Source organism: Aedes albopictus, chromosome 2 (assembly GCF_035046485.1).
Source record: "Aedes albopictus strain Foshan chromosome 2, AalbF5, whole genome shotgun sequence".
Lineage (NCBI taxonomy): Eukaryota > Metazoa > Arthropoda > Insecta > Diptera > Culicidae > Aedes > Aedes albopictus.
The window spans coordinates 513,282,272-513,297,283 of NC_085137.1; the positions used below are offsets into that span (position 1 = coordinate 513,282,272).

Sequence of the window (15,012 nt, forward strand, 5' to 3'; positions counted from 1 at the left end):
CGGAATAAAGGATGGGATGGAAAAAGAACAGGTACGTGAATATAATCGTCACGCTTGAAGAAGACATACGCGTTCCACAATGGATTCAAAGAGTGCCTTGAAAAGGGCACTGCTATATAAAGCGTATAGAGAGTTAGCTCTTTATGACAGTAGGTCAAGAACAACAGAACGTCCTGCAGATTCAGATCTCTGAAGTCAGTTTCACTTAAGTGTTTACAGAGTACTCGGAAACGCAGTTGCGCAAAAATTGGATGGTTACATTTGGGGCTGTCCATAAACTACGTAGACTCTGAGGGGGGACGGCGGGTCTGGTCAAAATCTACGGTCCTTACAAATTTCGTAAAATTTTGTATGGACGAAAGTCTACGAGGGGGGAGATTGCCAAAATTGAGTCTACGCAGTTTATGAACAGCGCCTTACAAATGTTATGTAGTTCCATAATCGGATTCACAGTTATCACATACAAATGAAGCTGAGTATTCGCCATGTGATAGCATGAGTCAGCAGTGGCCAATCAATGGTTTGACCAGCAAGTCTGCGTAGACAGATTGGTTAGATACTTCGCCACCTTCAGAGATGGATCAGTACATTACAATTTTATTTGACGACATGATTCAAAACTGTTCCAGTATTGTTTATACTGAGTAGCAGCCCAGGTATCAACACTACGATACCGATATAGATGGCTAAGAGCCAATGAATTCATGTCATGCTCCCGTACGAAATAGCTCATCAGCCATTCAATTTCCAGCAATAGAGGAATGGCAGGGACCCATACAAGGTGAATAGCATTTCCTGAATTCAGCTCCTCGATTTGGACTCGACAGAGATAACTAACTTCGACCTATATTCAAAGTGTATTACTTTCCCATTACGTTTTTGTGTAGAGCACATAAGAGCAAATATTTCGTCCTGAAAAAAGGTGCAGTATCTACCAAGTGAGTAAGACTGATGTAGCCTTAGCTCATTAGAGTGGACTCCAGCACCAGTTCGACATTCGAGAAGGGAGCCGTCAATGTAACATACGATACCGTTTGAAATACTTCTCTCCAGAAAACTCCAAATGTCCACTCTCTCCGGGAAGGGAATATCATGGAAAACTTTGTCCCAAATTATTAAAAGATGATGTGTTTGTTGATCCTGCGGTTTACAGGAGCTTCCTCATGTAAGCCGAGTACTCATTCTACCCCCGTTGGTTTGAGCGACACCTCATGCAACCCAACGGGGTTCATTTTTTAATTTGAACTTCTAGTAACTCTGTGGGCATCGAAAAACACACTTATGGTAACCCTTTTTGCTGTTTTGTTTTGATTCTGCGTTCCGTTTTACCCCGTTCCATGAACAGAATGACGGTTGAACCATTTTTAGTTTGAACGATGTGCAGTGATTAGAGGGGGTCAAATTAAAAAGTGTTCAGATTAGATGAGGTCAAACCAACGGGGGTATACGGTAGACGGTATGTGCAAAAAACTGCATCTTGTTTGAGATGAATGTGTAGTGGTCAACGTCAAAGACAACTTCAAGCGCTTTCATGGACGTTGAAGAGAACGCTTCAGACATCGCCGTTAAGCGCAACCTTTGGTAAGTAGGAAATCTGCTATTGTTGAGTTCCCTCAATAGCGTATCTGCTACGAGATTCCACAAAAGTGGGGATTATAGTCCCCTTTGGGGACATCCACAAACGCTCAATTCCCTTATCGCTATTTGACGCGGTTTTGGAAATCATTGGAGAAATACCATGACTCCGTGTGGCTTCCAGTATGGCATCGAAAGGCACGTTGTCAAAACCACCCTCGATAAAACACCCAAGCAGGATTGCATTTGAGTGAATGCTACCTCGATATCGTACACAACTCTGTGTTAAAGAGTCACAGTGGACTTACCAGATTGGTAAACATGTTGGTTCACATGAAGAGGCACATTGGCCAGATGAACATCACGGATTGGGAATATATCCTGTAGCAAAACTGCAAACAAGTTCGTTTTTTAAAAACAAGTTTAAATTAACCAATTTTGAAGCAAATTAGGATATATCCCATCTGCTCCGGGAGACTTGAAAGAAGTAGAACTGTTTAGTGCCCACTAAATCGATTGTAAAGTGGTGATACTCCGAGCCGATGCCAGTGAATAATAACTAAAGAAAAGTCATCAGATGCATCCGAAGATCTAATATTTCCACATCCAGGGAAGTGTGTACTGAATGAACATTCCAGAACTTTCTCATTTGAGGAAGTAAAATCGCCATTTGGCAAACGAAGTTCGTGCATTCGGAAATCCTTAGATTTCGCAAGGGTTTTTTCAACTGACTGACTTTACTCAAACTGGAAACATTTGTACAAAGGTTTTTCCAGCCGGATCGTTCAGCAGACCGAAGAGCTTTTCTGTAGGCTTTGCGAGCCAATCTGAAGGCCAATCCAGCTGAACGCCGTCTGTTCCAACTCTTTCTACATTGTTTCCTTAGCTAGGCCAGATCAAACTTCTATCAAGGGGTTTCTGTTGTGGTCTTCCCAGACCGCAAAGTCAAGCTTCTTCAAAAGCTCCGATGATTAAGGTCGTTGTAGTACCAACGGCATCATCTGACCGGGAATTTGTGAAACGCAAAGTTTATCAAGTAACATTCAATTGTTAAAGAAAGAAGTAGCGATGGTCAGATAAATGTTCTTCATCTGACACATGCCATTTGGTCAACTCGTAACTAGTTCTGCTAGAACAACGCGATATGTATAACACTTCCTCTTTGGCAGATACCATGAAGGTTGGGCGATTGTCTATGTTAAGTAATGTAAGATTTGTACTACTTAAGAATTTCATCGAACTGGATCCATCAAGTTAATGTCTGAGCTGCCCCAGATGATATGGTGAGCATTAGCATTACTGCCAATAATTAGCGGAAGGCCTTTTGAAGTGCAGTATGCGATGACTTGCATGAAAGCATCCGTAGGAGATGGTTCACCGTGCGGTTAATAAACTGAACAATAGACGTATTTCCTATTGAGGTTTCCAACAGAAACATCAATTCAAATAACACATACATTTATGGTTCAGAGATGAGTGCAGCAACGATTATGTTGTTGACAAGCACACATGCTCGAGGCATGACACGTGAGTTTGCCATATCATTTTTTGCTGAAAATTGTAAAAACTTTTGCGATTTTTTTTTGTATAAGTCTTGGAGCTACATATACTTCAATAGAGTTCTAGGAGAAAATAAAACTATAGATGATTTCAAAACATTAAGAATTTGGGCAGAAATTGAAACCAGATTAGCCTTTTCTGTTATGGATGCATAATAGAAAAGGATAAAGTAAATGGTGATCGAAGCAACGATAAGAAACCATATTAGCTGCATTTACATAAGAAATCAACCATTATCTGTTTGGGATTGACGTCCACTTTGTGTGGGTGTGGGTTAATATAGAGATAAATGAGGCATTGATGATGCATTCACTCGCCCACTACGGACGTAAACATTTAATGGATGGTATAATGAATCCTACCGATCAATTAGTTGTACATAGATTAAGTTTTGGAAGTAAGATCATATTCATCAACTTAGTATTTTCCATCTCAAGTAATGTGACTGACTTCTAAAATGATTGCAGGATTGTCGTTGCTGGAGGAATTTGACGAATGAAAATCTAATTTCCATCGAATTAATTCAATTCCCTATAACACAGGATAAATCGAGGGATAAGCCAAAGGTTAAATAACGTACCACCATATTCATTATGCATCAACAATCGCACAAGTTGGCAGTATGGGTACATCGCATCGTTCTATCAGGAACAAAGCTCAAAAATAACAGACAGAAAACTCCATTCATGATCGAGACAAAGAACTCGGTGACAGTCATTACCGTTCCGTATAGGCTAAACATTATTATCGCTGTACCTATATGTACATATACTCACACGGTGGAGTCTGACCAAGCTCGTTCAAATGATGCATGCCGGCTCCCATGTCATATATTGTATTCGAACGACGTCAGTCACCATACCATAAGACACGACTGGACTGCATCAGCCACAAACTTTAGAGCTTATCATGCGTCTTTCATCGCGTAAGAATGGTCGAATGAAAAATGTACAATTGCAGTGATTCGTTCGGTGCATTATATCACGACGCTTGGCTGTATGAATAATAATTTTCCTCAATGAATCGGTAATTACGAATCTGGGAAACATTGTTCTCTGTTTGTGTTGGATGTTCCTGGCTGCTGCTGCATCAGATGAGAACGTAACTTTGGTGACGCTTCATTTGATTTTCATGTGGGGTGGAGTTGTTATCATCAGCTGTCCGCTGTTAGTACACTGAATCGAAGCATTCTCTCACATCCGCACGTCAAGATTCACTGCCAAGGTTGCATTATTAATGATCCGAGTGAGGTATAACTGTACCTCTCTCCCTCTCGGTCTTGTAACGTGTAATCAAGGGAGTAGAAGCTGACTGAACGGTTTTTCCACGACAAGCGACAGGTTTACTCAAATTATCGATGCAAACATGCGTCTTCGAGTTCGCTAGGATAGAAAGTATCAATCCGCGACATATATTTTTTTTTTCATTTAGAGTGTTCATGTTAATGGTTTACCCTTGACCCATCTGCGATATCTGATAGAATTGATCGACAACACGTGTCAGACACATGTTGGACTCTTTTACTGTTCGAATGACAGCTGAATAGGTAAAGTGTCTGGATTAAATATGGATGCTTTATGTTCGTTGTTAAATGATAATAATAGTAACATACCTTCATAGGCAACTATCAACCAGACTTTGCGTCTGCTTCAGTTTATCGTGGTAAACAGAATGATTGGGCAGCTATATTTAGCGTGAGTAGCCATAATGAATCATGATTGAGCTATTGGGCTTTGTTCGTGGATCAACTAATGCGGCCATAATATCATCCCGCATGAACTCGAATCAGTGCTATTCCGATCCCGTATGAACCAACTCAGAACATAAAGTGCCACTATCTCAGTTATATCTCACCCATTTCAATTCAAAAGAACACTAATGAACTTCAAGCACTTCCTCGGAAGTGCAGCCAAGGGAAGCAAGCACATACCACACCAAGTGGTCAATAATTTCATTGCACAGTTAAAGGGTCCCTCAGTCTAGAACATATTACATGCGGGACGGTTTTCCATGTGTAGTGGATGGAAACCACTCGAGAGTCAGTCGATATCAGCAATTTATGACTGACGGTGGGAATCCTGCTGACGTCGATGGTTTGAAAATATAAAAAAAAAACCCAAATTAATCCACCTAGAGGTGATAGTGCCTTTCTCGTCGTTTATGTTCTCACGATCTTTCCGTCGACGTAAGTCGAAGTGTTCCTGAATCCTGATATTTTTTAAGAAAAGCAAGCATTTCATCAAAGCCATCATTGAATTGACTTAAAACTTATTGATGGCACATACTCCGACGTTGTGTTCAGCGTAAAAGCAGAGCTGAATAATATCAGATTTCTCAGTTGACTGCTTGAGTACCTTCACTAACATTGGGAGCTGATCAATATCAAGACGATACTAACAAGCTAAGATATAACTTTTTACACATTCACAGATCACTTTGCGGACTTCGATAAAGTTTTTTCTGCACATTCTAGGTTATATTTTATTGACCGTTAAAAACAAGAACGTAGTGAGTATAGTGAGACGTCTGTTTGTATGTGGGTTTAATATGTCAAGATTTTGTTCTCTTACACATATTTATCGCTTGCATTGGTTTTATTTACTTTCGTAGTTCCGGCGAAGCATCAAACGCTGGTTGTGCAACCCTACCAGTAGTCTCTAATGTGGTATGAGCCTATTTTCTAGTTAACCGTTCCGCAGGTTATTAAAAAAGCCGTGATGTAATGTGTCGCATGGTACATTTGGTTACTTTCCGGAACAGGTTCCGGAGCACCACCGGGTCTCCCAAATATAGTCTGAGGCAATATCATTGCTAACGTACCTAAAAAAACCACGATTTGATTTATCTTATGCATGGGTACAAATCACATTTACATTTGACCACTTCCAGTGGGACACCCAGAACTAGTTTCGGGACACTACCGGTTGTCTAAAATATGGTCTGAGGCTATGTTCTTACGAATCGATCATCGTGTTATCAAAAAAGGGTCTGCAGTTGGCCTAGTGGTTAAGGCTATGAATCGCCAATCCAGAAACGGCGGGTTTGGTTCCCGTTCCGGTCGGGAACATTTTCTCGACTTTCTGAGCTTGGTGTATCATTGAACTTGCCTCACAAAATACAAATTCATGCAATGGCGGTCAAAGAAAACCCTTCAATTATTAACTGTGGAAGTGCTCTAAAGAACACTAAGTAGAAGAGAGGCAGACGAAGTTCCAATGCGAACGTCGAGCCATAAAGAAGAAGAAGTTATCAAAAAAGCTGCTATTTGATGTACTGTCAAACCCCGCGTATTCATCACTCTTTAATAAGACACTTTTTAACTTGTACCCCGCTCATTCGAAATTTGTTGAATTAAAAAAAAATGTTAAAATGTCACAGTGTAATACACTGTAAATACGAATGATACGATATTGTGATCAGTGTTGGTAAAATCACACTCAAAGCACACTCATGAACCGCTCCTGCGTAAGTAAACTCGCACGCGATTATAAATCATTTTCTCACGCGCGAGATTTTCATGCAAAATCTCGCTCTCACGAGTCAAGCGCCGAAATCTCGTTCACTTGTAAAACGAATCCAAATCAATTCGAACGACATCCAATGTTGTTGTACGATGCTTTTGTTCTATCATAGAATCCTAAAAACTTCGATGTAAATAATAAGAACACCAAGAAATAACGCAATGAGTGAAATCGCGAGTCATTTCATGCATGATTTTTTCGGCGGTGAGTTTGGCGAGTCAAGAATCGCGCTTGAAACAACTCAAGCATGAGATTTGAGAATTTGAGTTTTTACCAACACTGATTGTGATGTTACTTACACCCGCAGCGGCTCCTCGTGCAGCTGCTACTTCCGAAAGTTCTAATTTGGTGCATTCCGACACCTGATCCGTTTGGTGATCAACCGCAGTGAACCTCGGAAGCCAACAATCGTAAAATGTACAAGCTATCAATTCGTACCACCCAGTGTTGTGCAGTTTCAGGATGGTTAATGTCGAACGACACTCGCTTTAACCATCACTTCATGCGACAAACGCAGTCCATCAAAACATAATCGACTCACGCAGGGCCGGATTTAAGGGGGGGCCAGGGGGGCCATGGCCCCGGGCCCCCACATTTCAGGGGCCCCCACAAAATGTTACTTCAAATGGGAACCGAAAAAAAGTAGTGTTAGAAACATCTTAATTTAATTTTTATCACAAGTACTTCTACTCTCAAAACTGCCTATGATCGCATAACTGTCCCATATGAATAGAAAACCCAGCAAATATGGGACTGATATGCGATCATAGGCAGAAAATGTGTGTGGAATATTGTGCTTCAAATTAGAAAGATTCAGATATCTGCCTTTTAATAAAATTTCAAACTTTTCCAGAAAGTTGTTAAGTTTTTAAGGTTTGAATTGATCACTTCTGTGAATTGCACAAGTTATTTTACCGAAAATACATAAGAAAATCTTCACCCGAATTCTGGATGAAATTTTGAACGCTATGGAATAGAGGGTCGAAAAGTTTCTGCTGAAAATTCGTGTTTATTTCTGTCGAAAATTATTGATGTTATTTTTAAAAATTCCCTACATAATTCTTTGAAGATTTTCAAGTGTTTCTATCAGAATTATAATTTTTAAATTATAAATTATAATTATTCAAATCGAATTGTTGAAATATGTATTTCTTTGAAGGATCTAGCAAGAATTTTAGGTCAGATTTAGGCGGAGATCTAATCCGATTTTCTTTAATAACGATTTTTTTTCCTGGCTTGAATGTGTAATTTAAGGCGAAAGCTTAACAAATCCATAGGTTCCTGATGAAAATTGTTGTAGATATTTGTGGAGAAATTCTTGAAGAATCCTGAAATAATTAAAGTTTTTCAAACAATTTTTGTTTAAATTGGCTAAAAATTCGTCCGCCAAAGATTATTGTGAAATTTTACTTATAATTCTATTCAAAGTAAAACAGAAATTCCATCAGGAACTCATTATGGATTTCCGATGAAATTTCTTCAGCAGCTACCACTATGGATTTTTTGCCTCTTGAAGTTTCACAAGGAGTTCTGAACAAATATTCTGCACGTTCACCAGAAACTCCTCTTGAAGTCGCGTTAGGAATGTTTATGCTTAAGTTCCACAAAAAGAAACCTGGTAATCAGTCAGCAACTCTCAAGAAATTCTATTTGGAGGTTTTGCAATAACGGCCTCAAAGATAGAGCTATAAATTTTATCTGAAATTTATTGAAAATGTCTATAAAATCTTTTTTTAAATTTCTAACAGGACTTTCTCATGAAATCTAATACTATGAACACTCTTGGATAAAGCGTTATTTACTTGATAAAAATTTCTTTACAATCGTCTTCAGACTAGATTTTCATATCTGGATCTCTGTTATGCTTAGTTTATAGTGGATGCCTTTTTTCTAGTTACGCTTATTATCCTAGATTAAGGCGAATACAAAATTTGAAATTTTTTGGCAGTACATATATTGCATTTTGAAGGGGAAATTTGAAAAATATTTATCAAAATATCGGGTCCTGCCAAATAGTCTTTAACAAATCCAATGAACTTTAAATATTGTTCAAATTAAGAACATTATTATTTTTATCCCCCCCTCCCTCAACCAGCCAAACAGTGGTGGGACAAAAAGTAAAATAAATATTTGTATCGGCCTAATTTCTTCAACCCTAATTTTTGGAAGAATTTTCCATATTTTCTGGATTTTTCTACAATGAAAAAAATATCCTATAAAATAGGGCCCCCACAACACTGTGGCCCCGGGCCCCCACATTTGTAAATCCGGCCCTGGACTCACGCAAAAGCCACTCAAATCAACCCTCGTTCAATGCAGAGTCAACCACATTCAGCAGCTGCGATCGTCTCTTGTTTTCGAACCACACGATGAAACACCGAAGCGAGTTTTTGTTCTACGCCTTGCATTCTATTCATAGGGCGTGCTATGTTTGTGTTTGCTGCGCCATGCAATACTACTTAACAAATTGACCTTCATCCTAGCCCTTTCAGATGAGAGTCACCCAGCAGTGAGTGACATAGCTCTGCGTCGGAACGACTGTTAAGAAGCGTTCGGCTGCTCAGGAGATTTGCAGAGAAAGAGCGTGGCGGCGGCAGCCACCGTATCAATGCGTTCGTCTCGAATGTGTTCGTTAGCAACATAAGGACGGTCGGCTGTAGCGTTGATGGTGGAAGAAGGGCAATGTTGATGTTGCGGCTTTTTTGTGTTAAGATGGTGATAATGCACAAGACTGGTACTACCACCACAATATCTGTAAGATTTGTGTTCAAAAACAAATCATACAATCTAAACAAAACTAAAATAGAGTTAGTTTATCGAATTGAAAGTTTACACAGGTAGTTTGACAGCAATCATTGTCGAATTAGCGTGGTTTTATGGTACGACACGCATGGATTTGATTCAATTTCACATTTACAACTTTCGGTTAACATTTTACCACTTACCGATTGTCCCTGATGTGGTCTTGGACTAGTTTCATGCAAATTATTAATCAGTTCTCCTAAAAAGTCGCAAATTGATGTAATGCATGTATGGGTTTGGTTCATTCGTGCATTTCGCCAGTTCCGGCGAGGTACTCGAATCTAGTTCCGGAACACTACTGACCTGAGACTATTTTCTTGCTGACCGTTCTTCGCGTTATCGAAGAAGCCGTTATTTAGTGTGCTGCGTGTATGCGTTTGGTTTTTTTTTTCTACATTTGACCACTTCCGTCGGGGCACCTGGAACCGGTTTCAGCACACTATTGGTTTTCCAAAGTATGGTCTATGATTTTTTTTTGTTAACCGTTCATCAGCTTACCTAAAAAGTCAATCAATGGGTTTGGTTCTCCTTTACATTTGACCACTTCCGATGGGGCAACCGTAATCGGTTGCGGAACACTACCAGTTGTCCCCAATATGGCCGGAAACTTTTCTTGTCAAATAAAGATGCCTTAAAATCCGCGATTTGATGTGTCGCTTGCATGGGTTTGGTTCCCTTTTATATTTGGCCATTTCCGGCGGGACACCCGGAACCGGTTCTGGATCACAACCGATTCAGATATGTTCTGAAAATATTTTCCTGCTTACTGTTCATCAGGATATCAAAAAAGCCACGATTGGATATGTCCCTTGCATGGGTTTTGTGGTGACGAGTGTCTTAACCGTTCACCTTTATGCAGTACACTCATTTGCGTGCCACATATCCACCCACATTGTGTCACACTATAGGCTCCGCACCGCATTGTGCGCAGCAGCGCAGTCAGTCTATTATATACTCTCGTGCATACCAGACGCGGTTACCACAAGTGGCGACGAGGAGAAAAACAAAACGCATAAGCTAGCTAGTGGTTTGATCAACAGATCAATTACTTCGTGTTATTTCGGTGATATTGGTGATTATAAAATATATATTTATTTTGTTAATGATGAAAGAACGGCGATGAAAGAAAAAAAAGGCTTTCCGCCGTGCGTGGGCTGAAAAAAAGAAAGTAATAAAGCAAAATAAAAGTGAGACGAATATGAAAGAAAATAATGTTCATAATGGGCATTTGTGATAAATAATTTATGGGTGATTAATTATTATGTTGCAAATTGTGCTAAATGGAAAGAAAAATGAAGTGAAACGAAACTAGTGTTGCTGTTGGTGACGCTGCTTTGAAGCAGTTCTGTGTGCAGCCGCTGACCTTGATTTTTCTCGCATGGGCTAGAACAAAGAAGATTTAGTCACTGATCAGTGGTCATTGTGTTGTGTAGCTAAGCCGGTGAAAATGTTTGCTAAACAAACAAAAGGGGAAAGAAATAAAGCGCGGATGCTTTGGTGTGGTGATGGAAAACGCTGTTTGCCTGATTGCTGATGGCTTTTGCGGCATTTCTATGTGATTATTGCTTTCACTCTGGTAGCCAGGTGAATACAAAATGTATTTGTTTTCAGCGTAGTCCTGCACAAAAAGGTATGTACATTGTCAGTTATTTATGTTTTTCCCTAAGTACTGGAGGATATTCATCACGATATACCTTTTGAAGGTTTCGGATCATATTTCTGAACGTGTTCGGGTACAGTAACAGCTGCTCAAGGTTGAAAAGATAGAAAATACGCAATTTACGAACTTCGCAAAACATGGCAGAATCTTTTCAAGAAATTGAATGCTGTTAACAGTTTTGTCTATATGAATTCTGTTTCGAATCTCAAGCATTGGCGCATTGTTGTAATTGAGTGAGCTGCCTCAGATTATAAGAAAATGAAAACGTAAGTCTATTTGTTTGGGGATGATCAGAAAAAAAAAATATAGGTCTATAGGTCGATAATGTGATTTAATTCACTTGAAGCAGCGTTGTTGTGTTTGAATTCACTTGAGATGTGATTAAATTCACTGGAAATAGCTTTCTGGCACATCAACAACAAGTCCCGCCCATCGCGTCCTGCCATCTTATAGCACCTACCTAACACTGAGATTTTCGTATAGTTTGACGACTATTGACTGATTATTCATATTAAATTTTGATCTCCTACGATGGTTTTGAAACATTACATTCAGATGCAATAGTTTAGAATATGCTTCATGTACCGTGTTCGCATAGTGTAGTTTCAAATAGTTTTTGAAACCGGGATGCATTTAATTTAGTTGATTCTGAAATTATGTATTTAACTCAACACAAGCATTGTAGCATTGTTTGTTCAATTTTTATTTTAATTACTTGAATTGATCGTGCATAAAGAAAATTTAAATAATAATTTGTTATCTAGTAGAATGAATATGTTGCCGTATGGTTTTTATATCGCATACGGACCAGTATTACAGTGTTTTGCTAAGGTACATTGTTTACATCATGTCTTGAGCTAGTCATTAGCGTTTCATCAACGATTAAATCACATTAGCTAAACCGAGAAACAAGTCCAAATCATACCGCGATTTCTAATCTATAACGTTACTTGACACCATCTTTGGGCTATAGCCACATTCAACAAAGGAAACAAAAAGTGTGGGCTTCGTTGCCGTGCTGTTGGTGCTACCGAAAGTCGTGTAAGCATATTATGTTCCCTCGGAACTATTCGATTACTATTACAGTCGGGAAAGGCTCGGAAGTCTAATGGGAATTTTTTTCTCAGGGGCCACTGCATATTCTGTGTGTTGTCCGTTGACTAGTGTACTATAGTAATACTTCAGGTTGTGAAGCCTCTGTTTGATGCGTGAATTGTCTTTCAAAAGTGCACATATTAGCGTCGATCTTATTTTAAGCTTATTACAAGTGAGGAAGAACAGAATAATAAAATGCACTATTGCGTGAAGCTTGCTTCTTGAGATTTGTGCGTTTGAAGTTTTGATGCACTGTTGAAGCGGGATGTCAAAACGTTTGTCCTTAAGGCATTTCTAAAGAATTTTCTGAACGATACAAAGCTAGTTCGCTGTCATATGTAGAATAAAAATCAGCATAAACAAGCAATAATTCAAAGTGGGGTACGTTTTATTGCTCTGTGATTAAATTCACTGGAAACCTAAGAAAACTTCTGTGTGCAAACCATCAAAAGTGCAAAAAGAGCATTGTGATTAAATTCACCACGAAAGTACAGGAAGAAATGTGATTAAATTCACTGAAAAAAAAAAGTTGCGAAAAGTATTGATACTGTGTGCATTATAAGAGCTGTGATTAAATTCACTAAGAGTATACTTAGAGGATGTTGCGATTTGGTTCACTTGCAGACAACAAAAAGAGATGTGATTTAATTCACTAGAGTGGTGGGAAGCAAATGGCCCAGCCACTGATAGTACATATAAATAACTGTGATTAAATTCACTGAATGACTAAGCTAAAGGAGAGTTGTGATTAAATTGAGCATGAGCATGAGCATGATTGACCGCCCGCGGTTGCTCCTCTGTTATTGCAAGGACAAGAGTTGTGATTAAATTCACTAACAAAGTAAATGTAGAAGAGCGCAAAGGAAAAAAATTAACTATTCTGACAAAGAAAAGCACTTCGATTAAACTCTATGACAATGCCTAGAATATTTGATAATAGAGGAAATATTATCCCATTTTTATTTGATTTGTATAGAAAATATAAAGGCAAGATTTTAAGCCTACTGATAGCTCAGCTTTTTAAAGCATTATTATAGCTTTTGACTGACATTTTTGTGAGTTTCTCGAGAGTGGAATTCTATCTCAGATCTTCGTTGAGTATATGGGTCGTAAGAAATCCGGGTACTACAATGACAATACAATTGTAGTTTTATAGCCAATTGAACATAATGCTTTCAATCTTCTTAACAACATGCTGTCATTATCGCCCTATCACATAGTTATCGTCATCGATGAAACAACAGCCCTGCATCGTTTCGTCACTTTGTTCCACACTCACACGCTCTTGCAGTTTCATTCAATCGCGAATGAATTTCTCTGTAATTACACGATTAATCAGCGTAATAACAGAACGTTATGTACAAAGCTGAATCTCTGTTTACAAATGCCGAGATTTGCACATCTGAATAGTCAGTTAAATGTCCTACCGTCTTGTTAGCTGAATCTCAGTTAAAACTCAGAAACCAAGGTTTGAACAGCCGAGCTCGGGGAATAAAACTGAGTGTGTAGTTTACCCTTGAAACATGTTGCAAACAAGCATCTTGAAACTTTCAATTGAAATCTAATCGATGTGAAAATGACCAGTAACATCGTTGTGACGATGTAAGCGACAAGAGTGACGGATGAAGTGATGCGCTTGGATGTTATTGGGAAGCGTCATTTGCCGATGTATGTCTCAAAACACATCAGTCGAAAGCTTTGGGCAACTATATGTGCATACGCTGTTGAAATTGTTGAAGTAGTCATACCAGTGTTCATTTGAACATTAAGTCCATTTTGAAGAGTCGATTTTATAAATGAAATTTTGACAGGAGGGGGCGCGGTGTCCTAAGACCTGTAGTTCGGAAAATGGCTCATTGAGTATTTGTGATTAGATTCACTGTTTGGCATTGTAAATAAATCCACTAGGAAACAGCAAAAAAAAAGCGTTGTGATTAAATTCACTAAGAGATGAAGTCGAAATAGTGGTACACAGATCGAAAAAAGAGTGTAAAATTATGTGACATATGATGCACATGATTGGAGCGTGGGATATCACAGAAGTTTACATGACATATCATGTGAAAGTCATAAAATATCATGCAAACTTCCATTATATGTCATGTAATTCAGCATGACTCTGTGTGTTTACATGGCATATAACACAAATTTACATGATATATCATGTAAACCATCATAACACTAAGTTTACATGACTAAACTGAAGTTTGCATGACGTGTAAATCTCATTATTTTTATCTGTGTAGTGTATTCCACTTACCTTGGAAAGTCTAAACGAACGGAACCGGAAAAGCATAACAGATAGCACTCATGAGATTAACCCTCGAGCAGTCGCGTCTTTGACTACCTGCAGCGACGCCCCGCTCACGCTGTGTACCACATGCGCGCGTTTTTCTTGGTGCGTGTATTCAGTACACGACGCAACCGCTCCCGGGTTAATAAATGCGTTGCTGTAAACTATGTTACAAGATACAAATACAGTACCTGAAATTGTACAAATAATAACCGAAGATAACGTTCAACAGCAAAATAGAGATACATCACCGGCAAGTGCACTTAACGTTCATTGTGACTGAAAGCGATTGCTGTCCGGGTCCAAAGTCTTCATTCATGTCACCATAAAATAATAAAATTAGTAGTTCATGCGGAGGTTCACGAGAAAGTCGATATTAGAAAAAAAATATTCGCAGGTGGTCTATGATAAGTGGAATAAGAGGTCATTATTGGAGTAATCATTCTCCAAACGCTAAGAATGCTTATGACAGCAGTATACGTGGAGAGAACATACTTTATCTGATA

At 38.9% G+C, this 15,012-nt stretch overlaps 1 protein-coding gene across 2 annotated transcripts in view; it reads left to right on the forward strand.

Annotated features, from left to right (window-relative positions):
• Positions 1–15,012, forward strand: part of LOC109409735 (protein draper) — a 130,175-nt gene that overhangs the window by 31,450 nt on the left and 83,713 nt on the right. The gene's annotated exons all lie outside the window — the stretch shown is intronic.